Source organism: Arachis ipaensis, chromosome B7 (genome assembly GCF_059453495.1).
Source record: "Arachis ipaensis isolate K30076 ecotype BB chromosome B7, ASM5945349v1, whole genome shotgun sequence".
NCBI lineage: Eukaryota > Viridiplantae > Streptophyta > Magnoliopsida > Fabales > Fabaceae > Arachis > Arachis ipaensis.
In genome coordinates this window covers 70,636,955-70,647,495 of record NC_142442.1, presented here as the reverse complement: position 1 = coordinate 70,647,495, position 10,541 = coordinate 70,636,955, and the positions used below count along the sequence as shown (strand labels likewise).

Here is a 10,541-nt window from a genome sequence, read left to right as displayed (position 1 = left end):
ACATCCAGGGATTTTCAGCAATATATAATAGTCCATACTTTGGCCGAGTTTAAATGATGTAAAATGGCGTTGAACGCCAATTCTATGCTGCTGTCTGGAGTTAAACGCCAGAAACACGTCACAAACCAGAGTTGAACGCCAAAAATACGTTACAACCTGGCGTTCAACTCCAGAAAGAGCCTCTGCACGTGTAACATTCAAGCTCAGCCCAAGCACACACCAAGTGGGCCCCGGAAGTGGATTTATGCATCAATTACTTACTTCTGTAAACCCTAGTAACTAGTTTAGTATAAATAGGACTTTTTACTATTGTATTTGACATCTTTGAACATCTTTTGATCATTTTTAGATCTCTAGACCTCCATGGGAGGCTGGCCACTCAGCCATGCTTACCCTCTATTCACTTATGTATTTTCAACGGTAGAGTTTCTACACTCCATAGATTAAGGTGTGGAGCTCTGCTGTTCCTCAAAGATTAATGCAAAGTACTACTATTTTTCTATTCAATTCAACTTATTCCGCTTCTAATATATTCATTCGCACTTCAACCTGAATGTGATGAACGTGACAATCATCATCATTCCCCCACGAACGCGTGCCTAACAACCACTTCCGTTCCACCTTAGATTGAATTAGTATCTCTTGGATCTCTTAATCAGAATCTTCATGGTATAAGCTAGATTGATGGCGGCATTCATGAGAGTCCGAAAAGTCTAAACCTTGTCTGTGGTATTCCGAGTAGGACTCTGGGATTGAATGACTATGACGAACTTCAAACTCGCGAGTGCTGGGCGTAGTGACAGACGCAAAAGGAGGGTGAATCCTATTCCAGTATGATCGAGAACCTCATATGATTAGCCGTGATGTGACAGAGCATTTGGACCATTTTCACAAGAGGATGGGATGCAGCCATTGACAAGGGTGATGCCTCCAGACGATTAGCCATGCAGTGATAGTGCATCGGACCATTTTCCAGAGAGGATAAAAAGTAGCCATTGAAAATGGTGATGTCCTTACATAAAGCCAGCCATGGAAAGGAGTAGGATTGATTGGATGAAGACAGCAGGAAAGCAGAGGTTCAGAGGAACGAAAGTATCTCTATGCGCTTATCTGAAATTCTCACCAATGATTTACATAAGTATTTCTATCCTTATTTTATTATATATTTTCGAAAACTCCAATACTATTTTATATCCGCCTGACTGAGATCTACAAGGTGACCATAGCTTGCTTCATACCAACAATCTCCGTGGGATCGACTCTTAGTCACGTAAGGTTTATTACTTGGACGACCCAGTGCACTTGCTGGTTAGTTGTATCAAAGTTGTGAATGAAAAACAATTTATTAAGACGTGCGTACAGAGTTTTTGGCGCCGTTGCCTGAGATCACAATTTTGTGCACCAGGTTTTTGGCGCCGTTGCCGGGGATTGTTCGAGTTTGGACAACTGACGGTTCATCGTGTTGCTCAGATTGGGTAATTTTCTTCTTATTTTGTTTTCAAAAAGTTTTCAAAAAAAAAAGTTTTCAAAAATATATTTTTCTTCAGAATTTTAAGAATGAATTCTAGTGTTTCATGATGATTTGTTGAATCCTGGCTGGCTGTAAAGCCATGTCTAAATTCGTTTGGACTGAGGCTTCAACTAATCACTTCAATGCATGTAATCCTGGAATTCATATTAAAAATTTTGGAATCCTTATTTTTCTTTTTCTAAATGATTTTCGAAAAAAATATACAAAAATCCAAAAAAATCATAAAATCATAAAAATCAAAAATATTTTTTTGTTTCTTGTTTGAGTCTTGAGTCAATTTTTAAGTTTGGTGTCAATTGCATACTCATCTTGCATTTTTCGAAAATTGCATTCATGTTATATTGTTTTGTGTTGTATGGTGTTTTTCATATGAATTCTTGAATTCTTAGTGTCTAAGCATTAAAGATTTCTAAGTTTGGTGTCTTGCATGTTTTCTTTGCATCAAAATTTTTTCAAAAATAAGTTCTTGGTGTTCATCTTGATCTTCAAAGTGTTCTTGATGTTCATCTTGACATTCATAGTGTTCTTGCATGCATTCCTTGTTTTGATCCAGAAAGAAAAGAGAAAAACATGAAAATGACGTTTTAATTTTTCTTTCTCATCATTAAAAATTCAAAAATCAAAAAAATATCTTCCCCTTTTTCTCTCTTAAAATTTCAAAAATTAGATTTGACTCTTTCAAAAATTTTTAAAATCTAGTTGTTTTTATGAGTCAAATCAAATTTTCAATTTAAAAATCTTATCTTTTTCAAAATCTTTTTCAAAAATCAAATCTTTTTCATTTTTCTTAGTTATTTTCGAAAATTATAAAAAAATATTTTTCAAAAATCTTTTTCTTAATTTTATCTCATAATTTTCGAAAATAACATCATCAATTAATATTTTGATTCAAAAATTTCAAGTTTGTTACTTACTTGTTAAGAAAGATTCAAACTTTAAGTTCTAGAATCATATTTTGTGATTTCTTGTGAATCAAGTCATTAATTGTGATTTTAAAAATCAAATCTTTTTCAAAACTAATTTCAATCATATCTTTTCAAAAATATCTCTTTATCTTATCTTTTTCAAAATTGATTTTCAAATTTGTGTCAACTAACTAACTAACTTTTTGTTTGTTTCTTATCTTTTTCAAAACTACCTAACTAACTCTCTCTCTCTATTTTTCGAAAATATCTTCCCTCTTTTTCAAAATTTCTTTTTAATTAACTAATTATTTTAATTGTTGATTTTAATTTTCGAAAAATTACTAACTTTTTTCAAAAACTATTTTCAAAAATCACTAACTCTTTTTCAAAAATAATTTTTGAAAATTCTCTTTCCCTCTCATCTCCTTCTATTTATTTATTCATCTACTAACACTTCATCTCACCCAAATTCGAACCCCCTCTTCCATCTGTGTTCGAATTTTCTCTTCTTCCCTTCTTTACATTACATTCTTTTCTTCTTCTACTCACACAGGGGAACCTCTATACTTGGGCAAAAAGGATCCCTATTATTATTATTTTTCTATTCCCTTCTTTTTTATATGAGCAGGAGCAAAGACAAGAACATTCTTGTTGAAGCAGATCCAGAACCTGAAAGGACTCTGAAGAGAAAACTAAGAGAAGCTAAAATACAACAATCCAATGATAACCTTTCAGAAATTTTCGAACAGGAAGAGGAGATGGCAGCCGAAAATAATAATAATGCAAGGAGGATGCTTGGTGACTTTACTGCACCTAATTCCAATTTACATGGAAGAAGCATCTCCATTCCTGCCATTGGAGCAAACAATTTTGAGCTGAAACCTCAGCTAGTTTCTCTAATGCAACAAAACTGCAAGTTTCATGGACTTCCATCTGAAGATCCCTTTCAGTTCTTAACTGAATTCTTGCAGATATGTGATACTGTTAAGACTAATGGAGTAGATCCTGAAGTCTACAGGCTCATACTTTTCCCTTTTGCTGTAAGAGACAGAGCTAGAGTGTGGTTGGACTCTCAACCCAAAGATAGCCTGAACTCTTGGGATAAGCTGGTCACGGATTTCTTAGCCAAGTTCTTTCCTCCTCAAAAGCTAAGCAAGCTTAGAGTGGATGTTCAGACCTTCAGACAGAAAGAAGATGAATCCCTCTATGAAGCTTGGGAGAGATACAAAGGACTGACCAAAAAGTGTCCTTCTGACATGCTTTCAGAATGGACCATCCTGGATATATTCTATGATGGTCTATCTGAATTGGCTAAGATGTCATTGGATAATTCTGCAGGTGGATCCATTCACCTAAAGAAAATGCCTGCAGAAGCTCAAGAACTCATTGACATGGTTGCTAATAACCAGTTCATGTACACTTCTGAGAGGAACCCTGTGAGTAATGGGACGCCTCAGAAGAAGGGAGTTCTTGAAATTGATACTCTGAATGCCATATTGGCTCAGAACAAAATATTGACTCAACAAGTCAATATGATTTCTCAGAGTCTGAATGGAATGCAAACTGCATCCAACAGTACTCAAGAGGCATCTTCTGAAGAAGAAGCTTATGATCCTGAGAACCCTGCAATAGCAGAGGTAAATTACATGGGTGAACCATATGGAAACACCTATAATCCTTTATAGAGAAATCACCCAAATCTCTCATGGAAGGATCAACAAAAGCCTCAACAAGGCTTTAATAATGGTGGAAGAAATAGGTTTAACAATAGTAAACCTTTTCCATCATCCACTCAGCAACAGACAGAGAACTCTGAACAAAATACCTCTAATTTAGCAAACTTAGTCTCTGATCTATCTAAGGCCACTGTAAGTTTCATGAATGAAACAAGGTCCTCCATTAGAAATTTGGAGGTACAAGTGGGCCAGCTGAGTAAAAGGATCACTGAAATCCCTCTTAGTACTTTCCCAAGCAATACAGAAGAAAATCCAAAAGGGGAATGTAAGGCCATTGAAATGACCATCATGGCCGAAACCACAAAAGAGAAGGAGGACGTGAATCCCAAGGAGGAGGACCTCCTGGGACGTCCAGTGATCAATAAGAAGATTCCCTCTGAGGAACCAAAGGAATCTGAGGCTCATCAAGAGACCATAGAGATTCCATTAAACCTCCTTATGCCATTCATGAGCTCTGATAAATATTCCTCTTCTGAAGAGAATGAGGATGTTACTGAGGAGCAAGTCACCAAGTACCTTGGTGCAATCATGAAGCTGAATGCCAAATTATTTGGTATTGAGACTTGGGAGGATGAACCTCCCTTGTTCACCAATGAACTAAGTGATCTGGATCAACTGACATTGCCTCAGAAGAAACAGGATCCTGGAAAGTTTGTAATACCTTGTACCATAGGCAACATGATCTTTGAAAAGGCTCTGTGTGACCTTGGTTCAGGGATAAACCTCATGCCCCTCTCTGTAATAGAGAAACTGGGAATCTATGGGGTGCAAGCTACTAAAATCTCATTAGAGATGGTAGACAATTCAAGAAAATAGGCTTATGGACAAGTAGAGGATGTGTTAGTAAAGGTTGAAGGCCTTTACATCCCTGCTAATTTCATAGTCCTGGATACTAGGAAGAATGAGGATGAATCCATCATCCTTGGAAGACCCTTCCTAGCCACAGCAAGAGCTGTGATTGATGTTGACAGAGGTGAACTAGTCCTTCAATTGAATGAGGACTCCCTTGAGTTTACAACTCAAGGCTATCCTTCTGTAAACATGAAAAAGAGGCACAGTAAGCTTCTCTCAAAACAGAGTCAACCAGAGCCCCCACAGTCAAACTCTAAGTTTGGTGTTGAACTCCCATATCCAAACTCTAAGTTTGGTGTTGAGAAGTCTCAACAATGCTCTGAACATCTGTGAGGCTCCATGAGAGCCCACTGTCAAGCTATTGACATTAAAGAAGTACTTGTTGGGAGGCAACCCAATTTTTATTTATCTAATTTTATTGTTCTTTCATGTTTTATTAGGTTCATGATCATGTGGAGTCACAAAATAAATATAAAAATTGAAAACAGAATCAAAAACAGCAGAAGAAAAATCACACCTTGGAGGAAGACCTTACTGGCGTTTAAACGCCAGTAAGAAGCATCTGGCTGGCGTTCAACGCCAGAACAGAGCATGGTTCTGGCGCTGAACGCCCAAAATGGGCAGCATCTGGGTGTTTGAACACCAGAATTGCACCCTGGAGAAGAGTTGGTGCTGAACGCCCAGAACAAGCATGGTTCTGGTGTTCAATGCCAGAAATGGGTAACAAATGGGCGTTCAACGCCCAGAACAAGCACCAATCTGGCGCTGAACACCCAGAGTTGTGTTCAAAGGCATTTTACATGCCTAATGGGTGCAGGGATGTAAATCCTTGACACCTCAGGATCTGTGGATACCACAGGATCATCTCAGGATTTGTGAATCTCACAGGATCCCCTCCCACCTCACCCTCTCTCTCTCCATTCATGGTCATCCCTTCTGTTTTCCATTCACCATTCACATCCATACACATATCCCTCCATCTCCTCCATATATTCTTCTTCTTCATCTATTCTTTCTTCTCTTGCTCGAGGGCGAGCAATATTCTAAGTTTGGTGTGGTAAAAGCATAAGCTTTTTGTTTTTCCATTACCATTAATGGCACCTAAGGCCAGAGAAACCTCAAGAAAAAGGAAAGGGAAGACAATTGCTTCCACCTCTAAGCCATGGGAGATGGAAAGATTCATCTCACAAGCCCATCACTAAGAAAAGGATGGAGCAAACAAGAGAGCACTTTCATGGATCTCAACAAGCACATGAAGAAGCTCATCATCAAGAAACCCCTGAGATACCTCAAGGGATACATCTTCCTCCACAAAACTATTGGGAGCAAATCAACACCTCCCTAGGAGAATTAAGTTCCAACATGGGACAATTAAGGGTGGAACATCAAGAGCACTCCATCATCCTTCATGAAATTAGAGAAGATCAAAAAGCAATGAGGGAGGAGCAACAAAGACAAGGAAGAGACATAGAAGAGCTCAAGGACATCATTGGTTCCTCAAGAAGGAAACGCCACCATCACTAAGGTGGACTCATTCCTTGTTCTTAAATTCTCTGTTTTTCGTTTTCTTTATGATTAAGTGCTTATCCATGTTTGTGTCTTATTACATGATCATTAGTATTTAGTAACTTTGTCTTAAAGTTATGAATATCCTAGGAATCCATCACCTCTCTTAAATAAAAATGTTTTAATTCAAAAGAACAAGAAGTACATGAGTTTCGAATTTATCCTTGAACTTAGTTTAATTATATTGATGTGGTGACAATACTTTTTGTTTTCTGAATGAATGCTTGAACAGTGCATATGTCTTTTGAAGTTGTTGTTTAAGAATGTTAAATATGTTGGCTCTTGAAAGAATGATGACAAGGAGACATGTTATTTGATAATCTGAAAAATCATAAAAATGATTCTTGAAGCAAGAAAAAGCTGCAAAGAACAAAGCTTGCAGAAAAAAAAATAGCGAAAAAATAGAAAAAAAAAAGAGAAAAAGCAAGCAGAAAAAGCCAAAGCTCTTAAAACCAAAAAGCAAGAGCAAAAAGCCAATAGCCCTTAAAACTAAAAGGCAAAGGTAATAAAAAGGATCCCAAGGCTTTGAGCATCAGTGAATAGGAGGGCCTAAAGGAATAAAATCCTGGCCTAAGCGGCTAAACCAAGCTGTCCCTAACCATGTACTTGTGGCGTGAAGGTGTCAAGTAAAAACTTGAGACTGAGTGGTTAAAGTCAAGGTCCAAAGCAAAAAAAGAGTGTGCTTAAGAACCCCAGACACCTCTAATTGGGGACTTTAGCAAAGCTGAGTCACAATCTGAAAAGGTTCACCTAATTATGTGTCTGTGGCATTTATGTATCCGGTGGTAATACTGGAAAACAAAGTGCTTAGGGCCACGGCCAAGACTCATAAAGTAGCTGTGTTCAAGAATCAACATACTGAACTAGGAGAATCAATAACACTATCTGAACTCTGAGTTCCTATAGATGCCAATCATTCTAAACCTCAATGGATAAAGTGAGATGCCAAAACTATTCAAGAGGCAAAAAGCTACAAGTCCCGCTCATCTGATTGGAGCTATGTTTCATTGATAGTTTGGAATTTATAGTATATTCTCTTCTTTTTATCCTATTTGATTTTCAGTTGCTTGGGGACAAGCAAAAATTTAAGTTTGGTGTTGTGATGAGCGGATAATTTATACGCTTTTTGGCATTGTTTTTAGTATGTTTTTAGTAGAATCTAGTTTCTTTTAGGGATGTTTTCATTAGTTTTTATGTTAAATTCATATTTCTGGACTTTACAATGAGTTTGTGTGTTTTTCTGTGATTTCAAGTATTTTCTGGCTGAAATTGAGGGACTTGAGCAAAAATCAGATTCAGAGGTAGAAGAAGGACTGCTGATGCTGTTGGATTCTGACCTCCCTGCACTCAAAGTGGATTTTCTTGAGCTACAAAACTCAAAATGGCGCGCTTCCAATTGTGTTGGAAAGTAGACATCCAGGGCTTTCCAGCAATATATAATAGTTTATACTTTGGCCGAGTTTAGATGACGTAAAAGGGCGTTGAACGCCAGTTCTACGCTGCTGTCTGGAGTTAAACGCCAGAAACACGTCACAAACCAGAGTTGAACGCCAGAAATACGTTACAACCTGGCGTTCAACTCCAGAAAGAGCCTCTGCACGTGTAACATTCAAGCTCAGCCCAAGCACACACCAAGTGGACCCCGGAAGTGGATTTATGCATCAATTATTTACTTCTGTAAACCCTAGTAACTAGTTTAGTATAAATAGGACTTTTTACTATTGTATTTGACATCTTTGAACATCTTTTGATTATTTTTAGATCTCTAGACCTCCATGGGAGGCTGGCCACTCAGCCATGCTTACCCTCTATTCACTTATGTATTTTCAACGATAGAGTTTCTACACTCCATAGATTAAGGTGTGGAGCTCTGCTGTTCCTCAAAGATTAATGCAAAGTACTACTGTTTTTCTATTCAATTCAACTTATTCCGCTTCTAAGATATTCATTCGCACTTCAACCTGAATGTGATGAACGTGACAATCATCATCATTCCCCCACGAACGCGTGCCTGACAACCACTTCCGTTCCACCTTAGATTGAATGAGTATCTCTTGGATCTCTTAATTAGAATCTTCGTGGTATAAGCTAGATTGATGGCGGCATTCATGAGAGTCCGGAAAGTCTAAACCTTGTCTGTGGTATTCCGAGTAGGACTCTGGGATTGAATGACTGTGACGAACTTCAAACGCGCGAGTGCTGGGCGTAGTGACAGACGCAAAAGGAGGGTGAATCCTATTCCAGTATGATCGAGAACCTCAGATGATTAGCCGTGCTGTGACAGAGCATTTGGACCATTTTCACAATAGGATGGGATGCAGCCATTGACAAGGGTGATGCCTCCAGACGATTAGCCATGCAATGACAGCGCATCAGACCATTTTCCAGAGAGGATAAAAAGTAGCCATTGACAACGGTGATGTCCTTACATAAAGCCAGCCATGGAAAGGAGTAGGATTGATTGGATGAAGACAGTAGGAAAGCAGAGGTTCAGAGGAACGAAAGCATCTCTATGCGCTTATCTGAAATTCTCACCAATGATTTACATAAGTATTTCTATCCTTATTTTATTATATATTTTTGAAAACTCCAATACTATTTTATATCCGCCTGACTGAGATCTACAAGGTGACCATAGCTTGCTTCATACCAACAATCTCCGTGGGATCGACCCTTACTCACGTAAGGTTTATTACTTGGACGACCCAGTGCACTTGCTGGTTAGTTGTATCGAAGTTGTGAATGAAAAACAATTTATTAAGACGTGCGTACAGAGTTTTTGGCGCCGTTGCCTGAGATCACAATTTCGTGCACCACTTGCCTATTAAGAAAGGTTCAATCTTTAAATTTTAGAATCATATCTTTTAGTTTCTTGTTAGTCAAGTAATCAACTTCAATTTTCAAAATCAAATCTTTTTAAATTTCTTTTTCAAATCTTTTTCAAAATAATTTTCAATCATAAATTTCAATCATATCTTTTTCAAAACTTAATTTTAAAATCTTTTCTAACTTCCCATCTTTTCAAAATTGATTTCCAAAATCTTTTTCAATTAACCACTTAACTTTTTGTTTGATTTTTAAAAATTCTTATCTTTTCCAAAACCACCTAACTACTTTTCTCTCTCTTATTTTCGAAAATTACTAACCTCTTTTTTTTCAAAAATTTCTTTTCATTAACTAATTGTTTTAAATTTCAATTTAATTTTATTTTCCTCCTTAATTTTTGAATTCTAATTAACATTTAAAATAAAAATAAAAAATATTTTTAGTTTATTTTATTTAATTTTTGAATTCTTCACCCTCTCATCTCTTTCTATTTATTTATTTATCTACTAACACTTCTCTCATAATTTGAACCCCATCTTCTTTTCTATGTTCGAGTTTTTCTCTTCTCCTTCTTCTATTCTTTTCTTCTTATACTCACATAAGGACTCTCTATACTGTGAAGCTGATCCTGAACCTGAAAGGACTTTGAAGAGGAAGCTAAGGGAAGCTAAAGCACAACTCTTTGGAGAGAACCTGGCAGAGATTTTCAAAAAAGAGGAAGACATGGCCGAACCTAATAACAATGGTGGAGATGCAAGGAAGATGCTTGGTGACTTTATTGCACCCTCTTCCAACTTCTATGGAAGAAGCATCTCAATTCCTGCAATTGGAGAAAATAACTTTGAGCTTAAGCCTCAATTGGTTTCTCTAATGCAGCAGAATTGCAAGTTTCATGGACTTCCAATGGAAGATCCTCATAAGTTTTTAGCTGAATTCTTGCAAATCTGTGACACTGTCAAGACCAATGGAGTTGATCCCGAGGTCTACAAGCTTATGCTTTTCCCTTTTACTGTAAGAGACAGAGCTAGAACATGGTTGGATTCATAACCTAAGGATAGCCTAAACTCTTGGGATAAGCTGGTCAGTGCTTTCCTGGCCAAATTCTTTCCACCTCAAAAGATGAGC

The 10,541-nt window shown here is 37.3% G+C and overlaps 1 non-coding gene across 1 annotated transcript; it reads right to left on the bottom strand.

The window, feature by feature from the left end:
- Positions 1 to 3,590: 3,590 nt before the first annotated feature.
- Positions 3,591 to 3,698, bottom strand: LOC148552944 (small nucleolar RNA R71). Its single transcript, XR_015892812.1, has one exon. It is a non-coding gene; the product is annotated as a small nucleolar RNA R71 (small nucleolar RNA).
- Positions 3,699 to 10,541: the final 6,843 nt, after the last annotated feature.